The sequence below is a fragment of the Triturus cristatus genome, chromosome 1_1 (assembly GCF_964204655.1).
Source record: "Triturus cristatus chromosome 1_1, aTriCri1.1, whole genome shotgun sequence".
Taxonomy (NCBI): Eukaryota; Metazoa; Chordata; class Amphibia; order Caudata; family Salamandridae; genus Triturus; species Triturus cristatus.
In genome coordinates this window covers 1,196,147,783-1,196,173,148 of record NC_140579.1, presented here as the reverse complement: position 1 = coordinate 1,196,173,148, position 25,366 = coordinate 1,196,147,783, and positions in this window count along the sequence as shown.

Below are 25,366 nucleotides of genomic sequence, written 5' to 3'. Positions count from 1 at the left end.
TCACGCGGTGGTGATAAGCCCTGTTATGGTTAACGCGGTTGTCGGCAAGCGCCCCCTCAGTAAGGATGAATTTCCTTACTGGCTTGCAGAAAAATTTGATCAATTAGAAGCCGTGTTTCCAAACACTACACCTGTGGATAAACACAGGATACTCACCATTACTTTGCCCAAAGACCTGGTCCCTGAGCTTGTTGATTGTGACAATTGGGGCAAGATCTTTGCGGCGACATATTCGAAGTGCTACGGCACTCCGTCTATGGCTGTACTACCCTCCGTTATCAAGAAAGTTCAAGAAAGTCATGGTGCGGAGGCAGCTATTGAGTTGGGAATGAGGCTTGTCGACAGTTTCGATGTCGTTTGTTCCATGGTAATGGGTAACCTCAAAGGAGATGCCATGCAGTTCCAAGTTGGCAATATGCTGGAGCTTCTGGCTGATGAAGTCAAGCCTCGGCAATTCGCAAAAATTATTGCGAAAGCCTACAGGATGGTTGGACGTAGTGCCTTAGGTGTAAAACCCAACATCAAAATTCCAGATGTAGTACAACAAACTAAGGTGAGTTCGTCTACAAAAGACGAAAAGCCCAACTTTCCTCAACAAAGTTGGCGAGCCAAAAAACAAGAGAAGCAGCAACAGAAACAGGTTTCTCGTCCTGCCTCACCAGTTCAGTCGTATAGTGAACGCACTTATGATTTGCGCGATCGTACTCGTATTAAGTCACCTGATAGGTTTCAGGTTTCTGAACAACGCTCTCCTCGTTCTTCACAGGAAACATCGACTTCGCACTCTGGTGGTGGAGAGCGTGGAAGAGGACGGGGCACTCAGGGTCGTGACCAGCCCCGCCAGACTGACGGTAAAGGCAAGCAGGAAGACGCTGCCAGACCACGTCCACCGTTTCAGAAAAAGAAAGTTGCTGCTATCTCAGCGAGATATGCCTCAGATGGTCAGGACACAGCTTCGGAACCTGACATGGGCACTAACGCTGCTAGACAGCGCGGCGGAAGTTACAGTAGTGCGGGAAGCATTGCGTCCATTTCTGGAGGCGACAGCAACTGACATTTTTGTGACAGTCGAAACTGCTGATACTCGCGTAGCCCCCCCAGAAAGATTATTTGAAATAGTCCTTAATATTGAGGGTGACATACAACGCAAAATTAAAGCGGTTTTTTGGGATAATCTTACCACCACATATGATATTCTTTTGGCGGAGAAAGATTGGCCTCCGGCTTTCATTTTAGACGCCCCTAGGGGAGAGGAAGTTATACTTCCTTCCTTTGGGCACGCAGTGCCCACGGAGGAGTCTACTAGGTTGGCCGGGGAGTGGGCGCAGGTGCTTGCGCCTGCATTATATCGTAATCAGGTTGGCTGGGACAAATGTTCTCCCAATCATGAGATTCCATTGCGATCCGATCCCCAGCCTCAACCCCAATATCCCATGCGTCGCGAGGCTAGACCTCACGTCGCGTCAATCCTTGAGCAATTGGAATATCAAGGAGTAATTGAGACATGTGTGTCACCCATGAACAATCCTTTATTCACTGTAACGAAGCCTGACGGATTGTACCGCCTGGTTTTGGATTACCGGCATTTAAACTCACATTGCCGGACGTGTGCGGTACAGAATACTCATTGTTCGGCTCTCGTAGATAGTCTTGTGAGAAAACGTTTCAAAACTACGCTCGACTTATCTAATGGGTTTTATTGCCATAATCTGGCCCCTCTTAGTTATGAGTGGACAGCATTTACCTCGGGTGGTAAACAAAAATTGTTCAAGAGGCTCCCGATGGGATATAAAAACAGCCCTGGAGTTTTTGCCGCTCGCGTGGTCTCTCTCTTAGAGATGGTAGACCCGGAAGCGTACTCGTATGTCGACGACATCTATCTGACAGACGACGAGTTGCTTCCATACCTTGCTCGTGTGGATAACATAGTGACTATGTTTGCAGACTTCGGTTACAAGTTTAACTTTAAGAAGTCGCACATTGCTGAATTTACAGTGTTGTTCTTGGGGTACGAACTCAATAATGAAGGTCGAGGCTTGGCACCGCAGTTCCTTGAGAAATGCGCAAACCTTCGTATCCCTACGACACTGAAAAAACTTCAATCCTTGCTGGGTTTTCTGAATTTCGGTCGATCCTACATTCCTGATTATGCCCAGCGTATCAAGACACTTTATGCCTTGATACAACCAACTTATACCAGATCTTGCTGGCTGCCAGAGCACTCGTTGGCATTATATACTTTGCAAACTGATCTTCTTACAGCTAAATATCTAAAAACTCGTGACAACCACACCAACCTGGTCATTAGAATTGTTCCAGGCGCGGAAGGTTTCACGTACTTAACGTTCAATGAGGGTGACACAGTCCCCATTGCTTACAAATCTCATCTGTACACTTCGGCTGAGCTGCGATTTTCCACTGTTGAAAAAGTCTTGACAGCAGTTCAGATGGCGATCCTGAAAGAACGAGCGCTATCACAAGGAAAACGCATGCTGGTGGTAACACCGTTTCCTGCTCTTGAAGCAGTCACTAAGGCTAGTGTACCAAATTCTAAGGCTTTGCATCCAAGGTGGATACAATGGGCGACCTCCTTAGCTTCGCCTGACGTCGAATACATCTTTGACGCAGCGTTGCAGACTCAAGAGAGTTTGGAGTATGAATTCGTTCATCCAGCTCCACAGTTATTGCGCCCTATCGAGGAATACCATTGTGTCATATACACTGACGGGTCGGCGCAACCCGCAACTGGATCAAGGCACGCTTATTCAGCGGCTTGCGCAATTGTAGTCGGTACTTTCGTGAATGGAGAGTTCAAATCTGATGCAGTGCATACGCAGTCATTGGGTGATTGTACCGCACAACTGGCGGAGCTACGTGCTCTGGTGCTTGCACTTGAGTTTGCTGATCACAGAGTCACTACTCTTATAGTGAGTGACTCTTACTACTGTGTTCAATCTTACAACGACAATATACTTTTTTGGAATATGAATGGTTTTCGTGACTCCAAAGGTTGCTCAGTAAAGCATAAGACAATTTGGGCTCGAGTGTCAGAACTCAAAGGGAGTTTGCCACTTGTGGATGTAATTCACACTCTTGGTCACCAACGAGTTGGTGTCCATGCTGTCGGTAACAGTTTGGCTGACGAGGCAGCTAAAACAGCAGTGGCAACATATTTAGTAGCAGCAGTTACAAGATCAAAATCAAAGATAGATGCAGACATCTTAGCAGCTATTGCGGCATCAGAGACAGGGAAAAACTTCCCTAGAGGTTTCCCTTCTCGATACCATTATCACTTAAGTCCTGATAACGTCCCGTTAGTGAGGATTAACGACGTTGGTGATAGATTGATTCCCAACGCGGACTGCAGACCAAATCTGATAACAGCTGCCCACGAAGGTGTTGCGTCTGCGCATGCTGGAGTGTCAGCAACTGTCTCTCTTTTGCAGCAATGCTATTGGTGGTACGGTTTGTAAAAACAAGTGCGGGCTTATGTACTTAATTGTGACATTTGCCAGCAGATCAAACCTTCTTCTGTTGCGCGTCCACCTCCAACGCAGCTGCATATATCTAATCAACCACTAGCGTGTGTTTATTTAGATCACTGCTGTCCTTTTACCTCTGATACTGCGTACAAGTACATCTTGGTTGCAGTGGATTCGTGCACACGTTTTCTGTGGGTGTGGCCACAAAGGAGTGCTGATGCCAGGACTGTCATCAAAGCATTGCGTGTCTTTATAGGGAGTTTTGCGTGTGGTACCCTTCACTCTGATCAGGGCCCGGCGTTTGCCTCTAAGGCTTACAAAGAGGCTATGAGAAGCTTGGGGGTCCAAGTCAAATTTTCGTCTCCATACCGGCCTGAGGGCAATAGTGTTGTGGAACGGATGAACCGTGACCTAAAGCAATCGTTGACAGCCAAGGTGTTAGGTACAGGCCGGAACTGGCTTGCCCACTTGTATGACGTCCAACGTGCACTTAATAATCTCCTTAGAAGGTCTCTGGGTGGGAGGACCCCTTACATGATGCTCTTTGGAGTGAGAATGTTTGTTCCGGACCTTGATGGTCTAGACATGGCGGCGGCTGCCGCCCCTTTTGACCTGGATGACCACTGTGCTGTATTGCAGAATCTACAAGAAGCAAGAGACACTCTGGCAAAAGAACACGTGCCCTCTGCATCAGACGAAGCACTCCTGATTCCGGTGGTCGGCTGGCTGCCTCGAGTTGGTGATCTGGTCCGTGAGAAGGTGGAGAACAAGAAGGAGTTTGGCCCCTCTTATCGTGCACCAGTCCCAGTGCTTGGAGTATTGGGTACACGTACAGTTATTTTACCACCACTTCCTGGTCGCAAAGAAAAAAGGTACATTTCAATTGAAAATGTCAAGCTACACAGGGTGGCCAATTCTCCATAGTATGACACCTTCGGTTTCCTGCCCTTCAATGCTGAGAAACTCTGTTGTGGTGCCACCCTCTGTCATCATGCCTGAAGTTTCCTTTGAGATGATTACAGTTACTGATCCACCACCTAATGCTGGTGGTTTGTCCGCTGATCCTGAGTATGCTTATCCTACAGAAGTCGCTTTGCCCCTTTTAAATACAACAACACTTGCTCAGTCCCAGTTTTCCTTTGAAACTGAATCATTGACTTCCACTGTCCCTTCCAAAATCTCTCTATTTTTTGCCTGGTTCAAGAGACATTTTTTGGTTGCACCTTGGACTTACATCTGGTTGGTGCTGATTTGTATTTTTTTATTCATGACAATTGGCTTTGTGGTATTGTTTTTTAGACTTATCAATGGACACTACCTGAAGGAACGTTCTACAATTCAATTAATTGATGGAACTTTGGCCCCCCATTCCTCATCACACATCATGAAAAGAGACCAGACGTTTGTGAACATCACCGCCTGGCCTGTACGTGAATGGGATTGCTTGGGATGCGGTGAACTTTCAAATTCATGGTCCCACCGAAGTTATTAATGTGCCAACTGTTTTTCGTGTTTCTATGGGTGATGTAGTTAAACAAAACATCCGCTCAGATGATTGGGATGTACAAGCAATAGAAGCACTGTTTTCTGATTTAAAATATTATGCTGCATTTGATGCTGAAGATCTGTTTTTAAATACTGCAAACTATGAGGAGCAGTTTTGTTTTCAACATTATGGCACACATTTCCTACACAGAGCAAATACTTTCAGAAATTTTGTTAATTACACCCAATGGGAACATTGTCCTGTCCCTATGCCTGGCAGCTCGGCCACTTTATTGAAAAAATTCACATATTTTTCGGATTTTAGTGTGTCAAACCCTGAGTCTTTTTACTTTAAGGTAGCGGGAGAACCCTCTTCTAAAGTCAGACTGACACACACAAAATTATTATATTCCAAATCCTTTATGGAGGAATTGGCTATTGGAGGTTATGACATATGGAAAGCTACTATCGATCTTAAATCGGTTTGGGGAACTAAACCGTGGCAGGTACAAGGAACATAAGCTTTACATCGTGCCTGTCTTATCCCTAACCATATTTTATTTTTAAATTCATCTATTTTTCAGGCAACCTATTTTGGATTGGCTATATCTAAAAAATTAATTTCCCCCTCGATCCCTGATCTGGGCGCTTATCCTGGTTGGGAAAATCACTCAGATCTGTCCCTTACTGGGTTGCAGTCGCTTGTTTCCAATGGCACCTTCAATATTTCAACATTGAATCCTGAGGGTTGGCTAGTATGGCAAACAAGCTCAGATTCCTGTCAACGTCGGTTTCTAGATTTGACCCCGGGGAATACACAACTTAGGGATGACCCTCGTTTCACATCTTCACACACGGTGACTACCTACTCTGTAGGTAAGTTATGTCAGTCATGGCTGCAACATTCCACCTTAACTTCAGTTAAACTTCATTTGTCACGTTTAAATGAAAAAATTAGATTTTAATGATTTCATTAAGGGTCCTGTTAATGGTAGATCTAAACGATGGGCTTATGCTATTTACAATGAAGTTTGGAAGTTGTCGCAAATTGAGGCTGCTTCTAGACTACGTGCTATTGACCAGGCCAATATGGAAAAAGTATTGGCTGTGATAGATAATAGTATTAATACGTTGTCTTCAAGAATTTATACATTAGATAATATTGTTTCTTCTGTTGTAGACATTGTGCAAGATGATGTATCTGTGTTGTATCATGGTCAAAATCAATTGCGTTCAATTATGCAGTTTGCATGGACATTGCAAACGTTAAAGGCAGGGAAAGTCCCTTGGGATTACATAAATATTTCATTGTTGTTCCTTCCGTTTAATTTGACTGACAAACAGCAGTTCATGTCCATGAAAGATGCTACTTATGCATTGCTGCACATTGAAAAATTAGAACCTTTACCTTTTTCTGTAGCTGAGTTAAATTCAGCCGTGTGGTTAGTACACGGATTAGTAACTTTACCGTTCAGTTTGTTCAAGTTTAGTTCGTGTATGAAACATTATGCTATCGGCAGATACGAACAACTTGGTGATGCGTTTCTGCATGAAGTTTGGTCACTTCCGTTCACTTACAGATGCGTGAGAGATGGCAAGGAAGTTTACTTAAAAGGTGAAGAATGCAGTTCCGCTCCTGATCACTCTGTTGTTTGCAGACATATACAATTACATGGCGCTTGCAATATACACGCTCCTAATTTAGCTTGTGTCTTAACCCCTTCCCCGCTCATGACGGAACCGTTCCGTCATGAGCCACGGTTGCCGTGTGCTCATGACGGAACGGTTCCGTCATGACAATCCTGTTGGCGGCCGCTCCGCCTGCGCGGCGCTGTTTCCCCGCCTGTGCGGGGCGACAACGCAAATGGGCGGAGTCATGACGGAACCGTTCCGTCATGAGCACAGCTCAACTGTGGCTCATGACGGAGCGGCTCCGTCATGAGCACAGGCCCACCGCGCTGCCCCCCTGCCCCCCCCAGCGCTGCAGCGGAATGTCCGCAGCAGCGAAGGGGCTAAAGGGGATTCCAATGCCAGTTATAACGTCTTCTTTTAAGCTGCTTGCCAACGGTAGTTATTTGCTTTTAAATAGTGAAGCTTGCTGTGGGATGCTAGTGGGTATTCCTTACATAGTGACTGTTACACAAAAAGTAGTTTGCTGTAATAACGTCCTTTTCCCACCCCCGCAAGGCCGACTCGATATATCCATCTGGCCAGCGATTCCAACCTTGAACGCGGAGTTCAATAGGATGAGCAGAATAAGGGCTCTTTTGTCTAAAAAGGAGGTTGCGTTAACTTCATCCCGTGAAACATTTCTTCTTAATGTTGCAAACACATGCACTGAGGTACAAGCTCTTTTAAATACTGACCTCCCCCTCCATTTTGGAACTTTGATTCAAACTATCTTTAATGCTTCGTCTACGACTGGCCTTGTTCATTTTTTTAAAATTGTGGGCTCCGGCCTCGTGACATCTTTCCAGACTGTTTTTGGTGTGATCCCCGCATTTTTACATTCTATTTTTTCGAGTGTCTTCGGAGGGTTCCCCTTGCTCCTCGCTTTGGTGGCTGGGATCCTTTTGTTGATTTGCGCTCTTCGCTATGGCTGCACACCGGGAGCTGCAAGACAGAATGCTGCGCTTGCTCCATCTTCGTAGCCGGATGCTTGATTTCTATGGCACCTTACCACTGGCGGTATTAAGCGTCAAGTATGGATTGTCTTTCCGGTTTCCCTTTTTTACGTGTGTGCAACCTGTTTTTCATTGCCTAGATTGTCCCTTCCAATGGGCTCTGGACTTGTGCCTGTCAAACTTGGCGTCGCCTGACCCGGATTTTGATGATCTAATGTGTCCCTTAGTGGCTCATGAATTCGACTGTTCTGGTGTCGCGTTTATGGCTTTGGGTGCGGCACACGGAGTCCGTGGAAATTGGGGTATCGGAGAGGCAGCTATTGATTTCCTTGAAAGGAGTTATATTGAGGAGACCGACAGTTGTCCTATCATGGTGCTGGATGCTCCGATAATTGACGAACATGTATGTTCCTTTCACTTGCTCAACTGGATGGCTGATACTTTTGCGGGACGCTCCAATGATTTCCTCTTGGAAGCAGTCGCAACTTACGGTGCATATACCTTCATGGATTGACTGATTGACATTGTCAATGCAGCTTGCATCCAGAATTGTTAAATTTCTACGAAAATTTTGCTTACCTTTTGTAACAATATTTTTTCATTTTTTAAACGAACATTTTTTTTTATTATCGGACTTTACACTTATCTTGTATGTCCTTGAGTCCGTTCTAAGTCACTTGAACTCTTCATTCTTGATACATGTATCCCTATTGGTTAGTGCTCCGATCATGGGGGGGTGTGAGATGGACTAAGCCACGCCCTATTTACAACACTAAGTTAGCATAACCGAGATCATAGTTAACAAGCAAGCTTGTTGTTTCTGCTGCGCTGCACACGACACTGTTGTTATGTGTTATTCATTTTGTAAAATGCTGACTCGTCTTTGCCCTACAGAATAACAAACGGTTGTTATACATTCTTAACCGTGAAATGTGCCCTTGGTCTGTACATCATGCAAAGAACGCGTCTGGGACACTAGAATGTACAGAGTGTTGTGTTTAGATTGATCGTAGACACTTGTTAGACATATCATGCATACAGCTGCCAATGTTTGAAGGACGAGCGTCTTTAATATTGCAGAACAGTTTGGTTTTACATTCATTCGAACAAGAAGAGCTGATGTATGCTGTGAGAGCTGATCCTTTGATGTGATTCTACTAAGCTGATCTATACGGTATGGGGTCCCCCCTGTTAGCCTAAGAGATCTTCTAATAGTCTAATAATAATAATGTATTAGATTATAGTGAAAGGAGTGTGGCCGTATACCACTGTCATTAATAGTATGATTGCTCCTTTCATTATATATGGTATTGTAATAATGCTCATGATTCTGATCTGTATTGTTAGTCTGCTAGTGTTAGCCAAAGTACTGCATCTTAGGACGCGAGGTTTATAAAATAAACTCTTTAAACTTTACCGTGTCTGTATTATTCAGTTGTGGACTAATAAATAAGTACGAACAGGTATTTCAGATTCCCACCACTCCTGAGAAATATCTAAGTCGCTTGTTCTGGTTTGTCTATACATTGGGACCACCTAGCTAAATCTAGGTTAACGAATGAGATACTAAGCTAGTCGGATAAAGGGTTCTGGGTTCTGAGGAGGATTTTCTGGTACACCACAATTCTCTGAGGTCCTGGTCTCCTGCGCATAGTTCTGTGCAAAAGCAGAATCCCTGCAACAGTTTTAGGGTTTAGGGTACTGCAGTGGTGTTTGGTGTAGGGGGTCGTGCTGGGGGTAGTGTGTCAGGGTTTAGGGTAGTGCAGTGGTGTTTGGGTAGTATAGGTGTTGTGCTGGGGGTAGTGTTTTAGGGTTTAGGGCAGTGCAGTGGTGCTTGTGTAGTGTAGGGGTCGTGCTGGGGGTAGTGTTTTAGGGCTTAGGGTAGCACAGTGGTGTTTGGGTAGTGTAGGGGGTCATGCTGGGGTAGATTTAGGGATTAGGGTAGCACAGTGGTGTTTGGGTAGTGTAGGGGGTTGTGCTGGGGGTAGTGTTTTAGGATTTAGGATAGTGCAGTGGTATTTGGGTTGTGTAGGGGGTCGCGCTGGGGTTAGATTTAAGGTTTAGGGTAGTACAGTGGTGTTTGTGTAGTGTAGGGGATTGTGCTGAGGGTAGTGTTTTAGGGTTTAGGGTAGTGCAGTGGTGTTTGTGTAGTATAGGGGGTAGAGTTTTAGGGTTGAGGGTAGTGCAGTGGTGTTTGTGTGGTGTAGGGGGTCGTGCTTGGAGTAGTGTTTTAGGGTTAAGGGTAGTGCAGCGGTGTTTGGTGTAGGGGTGGTGCTGGGGGTAGTGTTTTGGGGTTTAGGGTAGTGCAGTGGTGTTTGTGTAGTGTAGGGGGCCGTGCTGGGGATAGTGTTTTAGGGTTTAAGGTAGTGCAGTGGTGTTTGTTAGTGTAGGGGGTAGTGCTGTGGGTAGATTTAGGTTTTAGGATAGTGCAGTGGTGTTTGGGTAGTGTAGGGGGTCATGCTTTGGGTAGTGTTTTAGGGTTTAGGGTAGTGCAGTGGTGATTGTGTAGTGTAGGGGGTCATGCTGGGGTCGTATTTTAGGGATTAGGGTAGTGCAGTGGTGATTGGGTAGTGTAGGGGTTTATGCTGGGGATAGTGTTTTCGGTTTTAGAGTAGTGCACTGGTGTTTGTGTAGTATAAGGGGTCGAGTTTTAGGGTTTAGGGTAGTGCAGTGTTATTTCTGCAGTGTAGATGGGTCGTGCTGGGGTAGTGTTTTAGGGTTTTAGGGTAGTGCAGTGGTGTTTGGGTAGTGTAGGGGGTGATGCTGGGGATAGTGTTTTAGGGTTTAGGTAGTGCAGTGGTGTTTTGGTAGTGGAGGGGGTCGTGCTGAGGATAGTGTTTTAGGGTTTAGTGTAGTGCAGTGGTGTTTCTGTAGTTTTGGCGGATAGTTTTTTAGGGTTTAGGGTTGTGCAGTGGTGTTTGTGTAGCGTAGGGGGTCGTGCTTGGAATAGTGGTTTAGGGTTTATGGTAGTTCAGTGGTGTTTGTGTAGTGTAGGGGGTCGTGTTTTAGGATATATGGTAGTGCAGTGTTATCTGTGTTGTGTTGGGGGCTGTGCTGGGGTAGTGTTTTAGGGTTTAGGGTAGTGCAGTGGTGTTTGGTGTAGGGTGTCGTGCTGGGGGTAGTGTTTTGGGGTTTAGGGTAGTGCAGTGGTGTTTGGGTAGTGTAGTGGGTCATGCAGGTGATAGATTTAGGGCTTAGGGTAGTGCATTCGTGTTTGTGTAGTATAGGGGGTCGTGCTGTGGTAGTTTTTTAGGGTTTAGGGTATTGCAGTTGTGTTTGTGTAGTGTAGGGGGTCGTGCTGGGGTTGTGTTTTGGGTTTATGGAATGTCAGTGGTGTTTGGGTAGTGTAGGGGGTCATGCTGTGGGTAGTTTTTTAGGGTTTAAGGTAGTGCAGTCGTGTTTGTGTAGTGTAGGGGGTCGTGCTGGGGATAGTGTTTTAGGATTTAGGGTAGTGCCGTGGTGTTTGTGTAGTGTGGGGGTAGTGCTGGTGGTAGATTTAGGGTTTAGAGATGTGCAGTGGTGTTTGGGTAGTGTAGGGGGTCATGCTGGGGGTTGTGTTTTAGGGTTTAGGGTAGTGCAGTGGTTTTTGTATAGTGTAGGATAGTGCTGGGGGTAGATTTTGGATGTAGGGTAGTGCAGTGGTGTTTGGGTAGTATAGGGGTTCGTGCTGGGGGTAGTGTTTTAGGGTTTAGGGCTGTGTAGTCGTGCTTGTATAGTGTAGGGGGTCGTGCTGGGGGTAGTGTTTCAGGGCTTAGTGTAGCGCAGTGGTGTTCGGGTAGTGTAGGGGTTCATGCTGGGGGTAGATTTAGGGTTTAGGGTAGCACAGTGGTGTTTGGGTAGTGTAGGGGTTGTGCTGGGGTAGTGTTTTAGGGTTTAGGATAGTGCAGTGGTGTTTGTGTAGTGAAGGGGACTGTGCTGAGGGTAGTGTGGTAGTGTTTTAGGGTTTAGGGTAGTGCAGTGGTGTTTGTGTAGTGTAGGGGGTAGTGCTTTATGGTTTAGGGTAGTGCAATGGTGTTTGTGTAGTGTAGGGGATCGTGCTGGAGTAGTGTTTTAGGGTTTAGGGTAGTGCAGTGGTGTTTGGTGTAGGGGTGGTGCTGTGGGTAGTGTTTTAGGGTTTAGGGTAGTGCAGTGATGTTTCTGTAGTGTAGGGGCTAGTGCTGGGGGTAGATTTAGGGTTTAGGATAGTGCAGTGGTGTTTGGGTGGTGTAGGGTGTCATGCTGGGAGTAGTGTTTTAGGGTTTTACTGCAGTGCAGTGTTGTTTGTGTAGCGCAGGGGGTCGTGCTGGGGGTAGTGTTTTAGGGTTTAAGGTAGTGCAGTTGTGTTTGTGTAGTGTAGGGGTACTGCTGGGGTAGTGTTTTAGGGTTTAGGGAAGTGCAGTGGTGTTCGGGTAGTGTAGTAGCTCGTGCTGGGGGTAGTATTTTAGGGTTTAGGGTTGAGCAGTGGTGTTTGGGTAGTGTAGGGGGTCGTGCTGGGGGTTGTGTTTTAGGGTTTAGGGTAGTGCAGTGGTTTTTCTATAGTGTGGGATAGTGCTGGGGGTAGATTTAGGGTTTAGGGTAGTGCAGTGGTGTTTGGGTAGTGTAGGGGGTCGTGCTTGGGGTAGTGTTTTAGGGTTAAGGGCTGTGTCGTCGTGCTTGTATAGTGTAGGGGTCTTGCTGGGTGTAGTGTTTCAGGGCTTAGTGTAGCGCAGTGGTGTTCGGGTAGTGTAGGGGTTCATGCTGGGGATAGATTTAGGGTTTAGGGTAGCACAGTGGTGTTTGGGTAGTGTAGGGGTTGTGCTGGGGTAGTGTTTTAGGGTTTAGGATAGTGCAGTGGTGTTTGTGTAGTGAAGGGGACTGTGCTGAGGGTAGTGTGGTAGTGTTTTAGGGTTTAGGGTAGTGCAGTGGTGTTTGTGTAGTGTAGGGGTAGTGCTTTATGGTTTAGGGTAGTGCAATGGTGTTTGTGTAGTGTAGGGGATCGTGCTGGAGTAGTGTTTTAGGGTTTAGGGTAGTGCAGTGGTGTTTGGTGTAGGGGTGGTGCTGTGGGTAGTGTTTTAGGGTTTAGGGTAGTGCAGTGATGTTTCTGTAGTGTAGGGGTAGTGCTGGGGGTAGATTTAGGGTTTAGGATAGTGCAGTGGTGTTTGGGTGGTGTAGGGTGTCATGCTGGGAGTAGTGTTTTAGGGTTTTACTGCAGTGCAGTGTTGTTTGTGTAGCGTAGGGGGTCGTGCTGGGGATAGTGTTTTAGGATTTAGGGTAGTGCCGTGGTGTTTGTGTAGTGTGGGGGTAGTGCTGGTGGTAGATTTAGGGTTTAGAGATGTGCAGTGGTGTCTGGGTAGTGTAGGGGGTCATGCTGGGGGTTGTGTTTTAGGGTTTAGGGTAGTGCAGTGGTTTTTGTATAGTGTAGGATAGTGCTGGGGGTAGATTTTGGATGTAGGGTAGTGCAGTGGTGTTTGGGTAGTGTAGGGGTTCGTGCTGGGGGTAGTGTTTTAGGGTTTAGGGCTGTGTAGTCGTGCTTGTATAGTGTAGGGGGTCGTGCTGGGGGTAGTGTTTCAGGGCTTAGTGTAGCGCAGTGGTGTTCGGGTAGTGTAGGGGTTCATGCTGGGGGTAGATTTAGGGTTTAGGGTAGCACAGTGGTGTTTGGGTAGTGTAGGGGTTGTGCTGGGGTAGTGTTTTAGGGTTTAGGATAGTGCAGTGGTGTTTGTGTAGTGAAGGGGACTGTGCTGAGGGTAGTGTGGTAGTGTTTTAGGGTTTAGGGTAGTGCAGTGGTGTTTGTGTAGTGTAGGGGGTAGTGCTTTATGGTTTAGGGTAGTGCAATGGTGTTTGTGTAGTGTAGGGGATCGTGCTGGAGTAGTGTTTTAGGGTTTAGGGTAGTGCAGTGGTGTTTGGTGTAGGGGTGGTGCTGTGGGTAGTGTTTTAGGGTTTAGGGTTGTGCAGTGATGTTTCTGTAGTGTAGGGGGTAGTGCTGGGGGTAGATTTAGGGTTTAGGATAGTGCAGTGGTGTTTGGGTGGTGCAGGGTGTCATGCTGAGAGTAGTGTTTTAGGGTTTTACTGCAGTGCAGTGTTGTTTGTTTAGCGTAGGGGGTCGTGCTGGGGATAGTTGTTTTAGGATTTAGGGTAGTGCCGTGGTGTTTGTGTAGTGTGGGTGTAGTGCTGGTGGTAGATTTAGGGTTTAGAGATGTGCAGTGGTGTTTGGGTAGTGTAGGGGGTCATGCTGGGGGTTGTGTTTTAGGGTTTAGGGTAGTGCAGTGGTTTTTGTATAGTGTAGGATAGTGCTGGGGGTAGATTTTGGATGTAGGGTAGTGCAGTGGTGTTTGGGTAGTGTAGGGGTTCGTGCTGGGGGTAGTGTTTTAGGGTTTAGGGCTGTGTAGTCGTGCTTGTATAGTGTAGGGGGTCGTGCTGGGGGTAGTGTTTCAGGGCTTAGTGTAGCGCAGTGGTGTTCAGGTAGTGTAGGGGTTCATGCTGGGGGTAGATTTAGGGTTTAGGGTAGCACAGTGGTGTTTGGGTAGTGTAGGGGTTGTGCTGGGGTAGTGGTTTAGGGTTTAGGATAGTGCAGTGGTGTTTGTGTAGTGAAGGGGACTGTGCTGAGGGTAGTGTGGTAGTGTTTTAGGGTTTAGGGTAGTGCAGTGGTGTTTGTGTAGTGTAGGGGGTAGTGCTTTATGGTTTAGGGTAGTGCAATGGTGTTTGTGTAGTGTAGGGGATCGTGCTGGAGTAGTGTTTTAGGGTTTAGGGTAGTACAGTGGTGTTTGGTGTAGGGGTGGTGCTGTGGGTAGTGTTTTAGGGTTTAGGGTAGTGCAGTGATGTTTCTGTAGTGTAGGGGCTAGTGCTGGGGGTAGATTTAGGGTTTAGGATAGTGCAGTGGTGTTTGGGTGGTGTAGGGTGTCATGCTGGGAGTAGTGTTTTAGGGTTTTACTGCAGTGCAGTGTTGTTTGTGTAGCGTAGGGGGTCGTGCTGGGGGTAGTGTTTTAGGGTTTAAGGTAGTGCAGTTGTGTTTGTGTAGTGTAGGGGTACTGCTGGGGTAGTGTTTTAGGGTTTAGGGAAGTGCAGTGGTGTTCGGGTAGTGTAGTAGCTCGTGCTGGGGGTAGTATTTTAGGGTTTAGGGTTGAGCAGTGGTGTTTGGGTAGTGTAGGGGGTCGTGCTGGGGGTTGTGTTTTAGGGTTTAGGGTAGTGCAGTGGTTTTTCTATAGTATGGGATAGTGCTGGGGGTAGATTTAGGGTTTAGGGTAGTGCAGTGGTGTTTGGGTAGTGTAGGGGGTCGTGCTTGGGGTAGTGTTTTAGGGTTAAGGGCTGTGTCGTCGTGCTTGTATAGTGTAGGGGTCTTGCTGGGTGTAGTGTTTCAGGGCTTAGTGTAGCGCAGTGGTGTTCGGGTAGTGTAGGGGTTCATGCTGGGGATAGATTTAGGGTTTAGGGTAGCACAGTGGTGTTTGGGTAGTGTAGGGGTTGTGCTGGGGATAGTGTTTTAGGGTTTAGGATAGTGCAGTGGTGTATGGGTAGTGTAGCGGGTCGTGCTGGGGATAGATTTAAGGTTTAGGGTAGTGCAGTGGTGTTTGTGTAGTGTAGGGGACTGTGCTGAGGGTAGTGTTTAAAGGTTTAGGGTAGTGCAGTGGTGTTTGTGTAGTGTAGGGGGTAGTGTTTTAGGGTTTAGGGTTGTGCTGTGGTGTTTGTGTAGCTTAGGGGGTCGAGCTTGGAATAGTGTTTTAGGGTTTATGGTAGTTCAGTGGTGTTTGTGTAGTGTAGGGGGTCGTGTTTTGGGATATATGGTAGTGCAGTGTTATCTGTGTTGTGTTGGGGGCCGTGCTAGGGTAGTGTTTTAGGGTTTAGGGTAGTGCAGTGGTGTTTGGTGTAGGGCGTCGTGCTGGGGGTAGTGTTTTGGGGTTTAGGGTAGTGCAGTGGTGTTTGGGTAGTGTAGTGGGTCGTGCAGGTGATAGATTTAGGGCTTAGGGTAGTGCATTCGTGTTTGTGTAGTATAGGGGGTCGTGCTGTGGTATTTTTTTAGGTTTTAGGGTATTGCAGTTGTGTTTGTGTAGTGTAGGGGGTCGTGCTGGGGTTGTGTTTTGGGTTTATGGAATGTCAGTGGTGTTTGGGAAGTGTAGGGGGTCATGCTGTGGGTAGTTTTTTAGGGTTTAAGGTAGTGCAGTCATGTTTGTGTAGTGTAGGGGGTCGTGCTGGGGATAGTGTTTTAGGATTTAGGGTAGTGCCGTGGTGTTTGTGTAGTGTGGGGGTAGTGCTGGTGGTAGATTTAGGGTTTAGAGATGTGCAGTGGTGTTTGGGTAGTGTAGGGGGTCATGCTGGGGGTTGTGTTTTAGGGTTTAGGGTAGTGCAGTGGTTTTTGTATAGTGTGGGATAGTGCTGGGGGTAGATTTTGGGTTTAGGGTAGTGCAGTGGTGTTTGGGTAGTGTAGGGGTTCGTGCTGGGGGTAGTGTTTTAGGGTTTAGGGCTGTGTAGTCGTGCTTGTATAGTGTAGGGGGTCGTGCTGGGGGTAGTGTTTCAGGGCTTAGTGTAGCGCAGTGGTGTTCGGGTAGTGTAGGGGTTCATGCTGGGGGTAGATTTAGGGTTTAGGGTAGCACAGTGGTGTTTGGGTAGTGTAGGGGTTGTGCTGGGGTAGTGTTTTAGGGTTTAGGATAGTGCAGTGGTGTTTGTGTAGTGAAGGGGACTGTGCTGAGGGTAGTGTGGTAGTGTTTTAGGGTTTAGGGTAGTGCAGTGGTGTTTGTGTAGTGTAGGGGGTAGTGCTTTATGGTTTAGGGTAGTGCAATGGTGTTTGTGTAGTGTAGGGGATCGTGCTGGAGTAGTGTTTTAGGGTTTAGGGTAGTGCAGTGGTGTTTGGTGTAGGGGTGGTGCTGTGGGTAGTGTTTTAGGGTTTAGGGTAGTGCAGTGATGTTTCTGTAGTGTAGGGGGTAGTGCTGGGGGTAGATTTAGGGTTTAGGATAGTGCAGTGGTGTTTGGGTGGTGTAGGGTGTCATGCTGGGAGTAGTGTTTTAGGGTTTTACTGCAGTGCAGTGTTGTTTGTGTAGCGTAGGGGGTCGTGCTGGGGATAGTGTTTTAGGATTTAGGGTAGTGCCGTGGTGTTTGTGTAGTGTGGGGGTAGTGCTGGTGGTAGATTTAGGGTTTAGAGATGTGCAGTGGTGTTTGGGTAGTGTAGGGGGTCATGCTGGGGGTTGTGTTTTAGGGTTTAGGGTAGTGCAGTGGTTTTTGTATAGTGTAGGATAGTGCTGGGGGTAGATTTTGGATGTAGGGTAGTGCAGTGGTGTTTGGGTAGTGTAGGGGTTCGTGCTGGAGGTAGTGTTTTAGGGTTTAGGGCTGTGTAGTCGTGCTTGTATAGTGTAGGGGGTCGTGCTGGGGGTAGTGTTTCAGGGCTTAGTGTAGCGCAGTGGTGTTCGGGTAGTGTAGGGGTTCATGCTGGGGGTAGATTTAGGGTTTAGGGTTGCACAGTGGTGTTTGGGTAGTGTAGGGGTTGTGCTGGGGTAGTGTTTTAGGTTTTAGGATAGTGCAGTGGTGTTTGTGTAGTGAAGGGGACTGTGCTGAGGGTAGTGTGGTAGTGTTTTAGGGTTTAGGGTAGTGCAGTAGTGTTTGTGTAGTGTAGGGGTAGTGCTTTATGGTTTAGGGTAGTGCAATGGTGTTTGTGTAGTGTAGGGGATCGTGCTGGAGTAGTGTTTTAGGGTTTAGGGTAGTGCAGTGGTGTTTGGTGTAGGGGTGGTGCTGTGGGTAGTGTTTTAGGGTTTAGGGTAGTGCAGTGATGTTTCTGTAGTGTAGGGGGTAGTGCTGGGGGTAGATTTAGGGTTTAGGATAGTGCAGTGGTGTTTGGGTGGTGTAGGGTGTCATGCTGGGAGTAGTGTTTTAGGGTTTTACTGCAGTGCAGTGTTGTTTGTGTAGCGTAGGGGGTCGTGCTGGGGATAGTTGTTTTAGGATTTAGGGTAGTGCCGTGGTGTTTGTGTAGTGTGGGGGTAGTGCTGGTGGTAGATTTAGGGTTTAGAGATGTGCAGTGGTGTTTGGGTAGTGTAGGGGGTCATGCTGGGGGTTGTGTTTTAGGGTTTAGGGTAGTGCAGTGGTTTTTGTATAGTGTAGGATAGTGCTGGGGGTAGATTTTGGATGTAGGGTAGTGCATTGGTGTTTGGGTAGTGTAGGGGTTCGTGCTGGGGGTAGTGTTTTAGGGTTTAGGGCTGTGTAGTCCTGCTTGTATAGTGTAGGGGGTCGTGCTGGGGGTAGTGTTTCAGGGCTTAGTGTAGCGCAGTGGTGTTCGGGTAGTGTAGGGGTTCACGCTGGGGGTAGATTTAGGGTTTAGGGTAGCACAGTGGTGTTTGGGTAGTGTAGGGGTTGTGCTGGGGTAGTGTTTTAGGGTTTAGGATAGTGCAGTGGTGTTTGTGTAGTGAAGGGGACTGTGCTGAGGGTAGTGTGGTAGTGTTTTAGGGTTTAGGGTAGTGCAGTGGTGTTTGTGTAGTGTAGGGGGTAGTGCTTTATGGTTTAGGGTAGTGCAATGGTGTTTGTGTAGTGTAGGGGATCGTGCTGGAGTAGTGTTTTAGGGTTTAGGGTAGTGCAGTGGTGTTTGGTGTAGGGGTGGTGCTGTGGGTAGTGTTTTAGGGTTTAGGGTAGTGCAGTGATGTTTCTGTAGTGTAGGGGCTAGTGCTGGGGGTAGATTTAGGGTTTAGGATAGTGCAGTGGTGTTTGGGTGGTGTAGGGTGTCATGCTGGGAGTAGTGTTTTAGGGTTTTACTGCAGTGCAGTGTTGTTTGTGTAGCGTAGGGGGTCGTGCTGGGGGTAGTGTTTTAGGGTTTAAGGTAGTGCAGTTGTGTTTGTGTAGTGTAGGGGTACTGCTGGGGTAGTGTTTTAGGGTTTAGGGAAGTGCAGTGGTGTTCGGGTAGTGTAGTAGCTCGTGCTGGGGGTAGTATTTTAGGGTTTAGGGTTGAGCAGTGGTGTTTGGGTAGTGTAGGGGGTCGTGCTGGGGGTTGTGTTTTAGGGTTTAGGGTAGTGCAGTGGTTTTTCTATAGTGTGGGATAGTGCTGGGGGTAGATTTAGGGTTTAGGGTAGTGCAGTGGTGTTTGGGTAGTGTAGGGGGTCGTGCTTGGGGTAGTGTTTTAGGGTTAAGGGCTGTGTCGTCGTGCTTGTATAGTGTAGGGGTCTTGCTGGGTGTAGTGTTTCAGGGCTTAGTGTAGCGCAGTGGTGTTCGGGTAGTGTAGGGGTTCATGCTGGGGATAGATTTAGGGTTTAGGGTAGCACAGTGGTGTTTGGGTAGTGTAGGGGTTGTGCTGGGGATAGTGTTTTAGGGTTTAGGATAGTGCAGTGGTGTATGGGTAGTGTAGCGGGTCGTGCTGGGGATAGATTTAAGGTTTAGGGTAGTGCAGTGGTGTTTGTGTAGTGTAGGGGACTGTGCTGAGGGTAGTGTTTAAAGGTTTAGGGTAGTGCAGTGGTGTTTGTGTAGTGTAGGGGGTAGTGTTTTAGGGTTTAGGGTTGTGCAGTGGTGTTTGTGTAGCTTAGGGGGTCGTGCTTGGAATAGTGTTTTAGGGTTTATGGTAGTTCAGTGGTGTTTGTGTAGTGTAGGGGGTCGTGTTTTGGGATATATGGTAGTGCAGTGTTATCTGTGTTGTGTTGGGGGCCGTGCTGGGGTAGTGTTTTAGGGTTTAGGGTAGTGCAGTGGTGTTTGGTGTAGGGCGTCGTGCTGGGGGTAGTGTTTTGGGGTTTAGGGTAGTGCAGTGGTGTTTGGGTAGTGTAGTGGGTCGTGCAGGTGATAGATTTAGGGCTTAGGGTAGTGCATTCGTGTTTGTGTAGTATAGGGGGTCGTGCTGTGGTAGTTTTTTAGGTTTTAGGGTATTGCAGTTGTGTTTGTGTAGTGTAGGGGGTCGTGCTGGGGTTGTGTTTTGGGTTTATGGAATGTCAGTGGTGTTTGGGAAGTGTAGGGGGTCATGCTGTGGGTAGTTTTTTAGGGTTTAAGGTAGTGCAGTCGTGTTTGTGTAGTGTAGGGGGTCGTGCTGGGGATAGTGTTTTAGGATTTAGGGTAGTGCCGTGGTGTTTGTGTAGTGTGGGGGTAGTGCTGGTGGTAGATTTAGGGTTTAGAGATGTGCAGTGGTGTTTGGGTAGTGTAGGGGGTCATGCTGGGGGTTGTGTTTTAGGGTTTAGGGTAGTGCAGTGGTTTTTGTATAGTGTGGGATAGTGCTGGGGGTAGATTTTGGGTTTAGGGTAGTGCAGTGGTGTTTGGGTAGTGTAGGGGTTCGTGCTGGGGGTAGTGTTTTAGGGTTTAGGGCTGTGTAGTCGTGCTTGTATAGTGTAGGGGGTCGTGCTGGGGGTAGTGTTTCAGGGCTTAGTGTAGCGCAGTGGTGTTCGGGTAGTGTAGGGGTTCATGCTGGGGGTAGATTTAGGGTTTAGGGTAGCACAGTGGTGTTTGGGTAGTGTAGGGGTTGTGCTGGGGGTAGTGTTTTAGGGTTTAGGATAGTGCAGTGGTGTTTGTGTAGTGTAGGGGACTGTGCTGAGGGTAGTGTGGTAGTGTTTTAGGGTTTAGGGTAGTGCAGTGGTGTTTGTGTAGTGTAGGGGGTAGTGCTTTATGGTTTAGGGTAGTGCAATGGTGTTTGTGTAGTGTAGGGGATCCTGCTGGAGTAGTGTTTTAGGGTTTAGGGTAGTGCAGTGGTGTTTGGTGTAGGGGTGGTGCTGGGGGTAGAGTTTTGGGGTTTAGGGTAGTGCAGTGGTGTTTCTGTAGTGTAGGGGGTCGTGCTGTGGGTAGTGTTTTAGGGTTTAGGGTAGTGCAGTGATGTTTCTGTAGTGTAGGGTGTAGTGCTGGGGGTAGATTTAGGGTTTAGGATAGTGCAGTGGTGTTTGGGTGGTGTAGGGTGTCATGCTGGGAGTAGTGTTTTAGGGTTTTACTGCAGTGCAGTGTTGTTTGTGTAGCTTAGGGGGTCGTGCTGGGGTAGTGTTTTAGGGTTTAAGGTAGTGCAGTTGTGTTTGTGTAGTGTAGGGGGTACTGCTGGGGTAGTAATTTAGGGTTTAGGGAAGTGCAGTGGTGTTCGGGTAGTGTAGTAGCTCGTGCTGGGGGTAGTATTTTAGGGTTTAGGGTTGAGCAGTGGTGTTTGGGTAGTGTAGGGGGTCGTGCTGGGGGTTGTGTTTTAGGGTTTAGGGTAGTGCAGTGGTTTTTCTATAGTGTGGGATAGTGCTGGGGTAGATTTAGGGTTTAGGGCAGTGCAGTGGTGTTTGGGTAGTGTAGGGGGTCGTGCTGGGGGTAGTGTTTTAGGGTTAAGGGCTGTGTCGTCGTGCTTGTATAGTGTAGGGGGTCTTGCTGGGTGTAGTGTTTCAGGGCTTAGTGTAGCGCAGTGGTGTTCGGGTAGTGTAGGGGTTCATGCTGGGGATAGATTTAGGGTTTAGGGTAGCACAGTAGTGTTTGGGTAGTGTAGGGGTTGTGCTGGGGGTAGTGTTTAGGGTTTAGGATAGTGCAGTGGTGTATGGGTAGTGTAGCGGGTCGTGCTGGGGATAGATTTAAGGTTTAGGGTAGTGCAGTGGTGTTTGTGTAGTGTAGGGGACTGTGCTGAGGGTAGTGTTTAAGGGTTTAGGGTAGTGCAGTGGTATTTGTGTAGTGTAGGGGGTAGTGTTTTAGGATTTAGGGTAGTGCAATGGTGTTTGTGTAGTGTAGGGGGTCGTGCTGGGGATAGTGTTTTAGGATTTAGGGTAGTGCCTTGGTGTTTGTGTAGTGTGGGGGTAGTGCTGGTGGTAGATTTAGGGGTTAGGGATGTGCAGTGGTGTTTGGGTAGTGTAGGGGGTCGTGCTGGGGGTTTTGTTTTAGGGTTTAGGGTAGTGCAGTGGTTTTTGTATATTGTGGGATAGTGCTGGGGGTAGATTTAGGGTTTAGGGTAGTGCAGTGGTGTTTGGGTAGTGTAGGGGGTCGTGCTGGGGGTTGTGTTTTAGGGTTTAGGGTAGTGCAGTGGTTTTTGTATAGTGTGGGATAGTGCTAGGGGTAGTATTTTAGGGTTTAGGGTAGCACAGTGGTGTTTGGGTAGCGTAGGGGTTGTGCTGGGGGTAGTGTTTTAGGGTTTAGGATAGCGCAGTGGTGTTTGGGTAGTGTAGGGGGTCGTGCTGGGGGTAGATTTAAGGTTTAGGGTAGTGCAGTGGTGTTTGTGTAGTGTAGGGGTAGTGTTTTAGGGTTTAGGGTAGTGCAATGGTGTTTGTGTAGTGTAGGGGGTAGTGTTTTAGGGTTTAGGGTAGCACAGTGGTATTTGGGTAGTGTAGGGGTTGTGCTGGGGGTAGTGTTTTAGGGTTTAGGATAGTGCAGTGGTGCTTGGGTTGTGTAGGGGGTCGTGCTGGGGGTAGATTTAAGGTTTAAGGTAGTGCAGTAGTGTTTGGGTAGTGTAGGGGATTGTGCTGTGGGTAGTGTTTTAGGGTTTAGGGTAGTGCAGTGGTGTTTGTGTAGTATAGGGGGTATAGTTTTAGGGTTTAGGGTAGTGCAGTGGTGTTTGTGTGGTGTAGGGGGTCGTGCTTGGAGTAGTGTTTTAGGGTTAAGGGTTGTGCAGCGGTGTTTGGTGTAGGGGTGGTGCTGGGGGTAGTGTTTTGGGGTTTAGGGTAGTGCAGTGGTGTTTGTGTAGTGTAGGGGGCCGTGCTGGGGATAGTGTTTCAGGGTTTAGGGTAGTGCAGTGGTGTTTGTTAGTGTAGGGGTAGTGCTGTGGGTAGATGTAGGTTTTAGGATAGTACAATGGTGTTTGGGTAGTGTAGGGGGTCGTGCATTGGGTAGTGTTTTAGGGTTTAGGGTAGTGCAGTGGTGATTGTGTAGTGCAGGGGGTCGTGCTGGGGTCGTATTTCAGGGATTAGGGTAGTGCAGTGGTATTTGGGTACTGTAGGGGTTTATGCTGGGGATAGTGTTTTCGGTTTTAGAGTAGTGCACTGGTGCTTTTGTAGTAAAGGGTTTAGGGTAGTGCAGTGTTATTTCTGCAGTGTAGATGGGTCGTGCTGGGGTAGTGTTTTAGGGTTTTAGGGTAGTGCAGTGGTGTTTGGGTAGTGTTGGGGGTGATGCTGGGGTAGTGTTTTAGGGTTTAGGTAGTGCAGTGGTGTTTTGGTAGTGGAGGGGGTCGTGCTGAGGATAGTGTTTCAGGGTTTAGTGCAGTGCAGTGGTGTTTGTGTAGTGTTGGCGGATAGTTTTTTAGGGTTTAGGGTTGTGCAGTGGTGTTTGTGTAGCGTAGGGGGTCGTGCTTGGAATAGTGTTTTAGGGTTTATGGTAGTTCATTGGTGTTTGTGTAGTGTTGGGGTCGTGTTTTAGGATATATGGTAGTGCAGTGTTATCTGTGTTGTGTTGGGGGTCGTGCTGGGGTAGTGTTTTAGGGTTTAGGGTAGTGCAGTGGTGTTTGGTGTAGGGCTTCGTGCTGGGGGTAGTATTTTGGGGTTTAGGGTAGTGCATCGGTGTTTGGGTAGTATAGTGGGTCGTGCAGGTGATAGATTTAGGGCTTAGGGTAGTGCATTCATGTTTGTGTAGTATAGGGGGTCGTGCTGTGGTCGTGTTTTAGGATTTAGGGTATTGCAGTGGTTTTTGTATAGTGTGGTATAGTGCTGGGGGTAGATTTAGGGTTTAGGGTAGTGCAGTGGTATTTGGGTAGTGTAGGGGGTCGTGCTGGGGATAGTGTTTTAGGATTTAGGATAGTGCCGTGGTGTTTGTGTAGTGTAGGGGTAGTGTTGGTGGTAGATTTAGGGTTTAGGGATGTGCAGTGGTGTTTGGGTAGTGTAGGGGGTCGTGCTGGGGGTAGTGTTTTAGGGTTTAGGGCTGTGTAGTCGTGCTTGTATATTGTAGGTGGTCTTGCTGGGGGTAGTGTTTCAGGGCTTAGTGTAGTGCAGTGGTGTTCGGGTAGTGTAGGGGTTTATGCTGGGGGTAGATGTAGGGTTTAGGGTAGCACAGTGGTGTTTGGCTAGTGTAGGGGTTGTGCTGGGGGTAGTGTTTTAGGGTTTAAGATAGTGCAGTGGTGTTTGGGTAGTATAGCAGGTCGTGCTGGGGATAGATTTAAGGTTTAGGGTAGTGCAGTGGTGTTTGTGTAGTGTAGGGGACTGTGCTGAGGGTAGTGTTTAAGGGTTTAGGGTAGTGCAGTGGTGTTTGTGTAGTGTAGGGGGTAGTGTTTTAGGGTTTAGGGTAGTGCAATGGTGTTTGTGTAGTGTAGGGGGTCGTGCTGGGGATAGTGTTTTAGGATTCAGTGTAGTGCTGTGGTGTTTGTGGAGTGTGGGGGTAGTGCTGGTGGTAGATTTAGGGTTTAGGGATGTGCAGTGGTGTTTGGGTAGTGTAGGGGGTCGTGCTGTGGGTTGTGTTTTAGGGTTTAGGGTAGTGCAGTGGTTTTTGTATAGTGTGGGAGAGTTCTGGGGGTAGATTTAGGGTTTAGGGTTGTGCAGTGGTGTTTGGGTAGTGTAGGGGGTCGTGCTGGGGGTAGTGTTTTAGGGTTTAGGGCTGTGTAGTCGAGCTCTTATAGTGTAGGGAGTCATGCTGGGGGTAGTGTTTTAGGGTTTAGGGTAGCACAGTGGTGTTTGGGTAGTGTAGGGGGTCGTGCTGGGGGTAGATTTAAGGTTTAGGGTAGTGCAGTGGTGTTTGTGTAGTGTAGGGGTAGTGTTTTGGGGTTTAGGGTAGTGCAATGGTGTTTGTGTAGTGTAGGGGATCGTGCTGGGGTAGTGGTTTAGGGTAGTGTAGTGGTGTTTGATGTAGGGGTGGTGCTGGGGGTAGTGTGTTGGGGTTTAGGGTAGTGCAGTGGCGTTTCTGTAGTGTAGGGGTAGTGCTGGGGGTAGGTTTAGGGTTTAGGGTAGTGCAATGGTGTTTGTGTAGTGTAGGGGATCGTGCTGGGGGTAGTGGTTTAGGGTAGTGCAGTGCTGTTTGATGTAGGGGTGGTGCTGGGAGTAGTGTTTTAGTGTTTAGGGCAGTGCAGTGTTGTTTGTGTAGTGTAGGGGGTCGTGCTGGGGGTAGTGCTTTAGGGTTTAAGGTAGTGCAGTGGTGTTTGTGTAGTGTAGGGGGTACTGCTGGGGTAGTGTTTTAGAGTTTAGGGAAGCGCAGTGGTGTTCGGGTATTGTAGTAGCTCGTGCTGGGGGTAGTATTTTAGTGTTTAGGGTTGCACAGTGGTGTTCGGATAGTGTAGGGGGTCATGCTGGGGGTAGAGTTAGGGTTTAGGATAGCGCAGTGATGTTTGGGTAGTTTAGGGGGTCGTGCTGTGAGTAGTGTTTTTTAGGGATCAGGGTAGTGCAGTGGTGTTTCTGTAGTGTAGGGGATTGTGCTGGGGGTAGTGGTTTAGGGTAGTGCAGTGGTGTTTGATGTAGGGGTGGTGCTGGGAGTAGTGTTTAAGGGTTTAGGGCAGTGCAGTGGTGTTTGTGTAGTGTAGGGGGTCGTGCTGGAGGTAGTGTTTTAGGGTTTAAGGTAGTGCAGTGGTGTTTGTGTAGTGTAGGGGGTACTGCTGGGGTAGTGTTTTAGGGTTTAGGGAAGCGCAGTGGTGTTCGGGTATTGTAGTAGCTCGTGCTGGGGGTAGTATTTTAGTGTTTAGGGTTGCACAGTGGTGTTCGGATAGTGTAGGGGGTCATGCTGGGGGTAGAGTTAGGGTTTAGGATAGCGCAGTGATGTTTGGGTAGTTTAGGGGGTCGTGCTGTGAGTAGTGTTTTAGGGATTAGGGTAGCACAGTAGTGTTTGGGTAGTGTAGGTTGACATTTTGGGGATAGTCTTTTAGGGTTTAGGGTAGCGCAGTGGTGTTTGGGTAGTGTGAGTGGTCGTGCTGGGGGTAGATTTAGGGTTTATGTTAGTGCAGTGTTAATTGTGTAGTATAGTGGATCGTGCTGGGGTTAGTGTTTTAGGGTTTAGGGTAGTGCAGTGATGTTTGTGTAGTGTAGT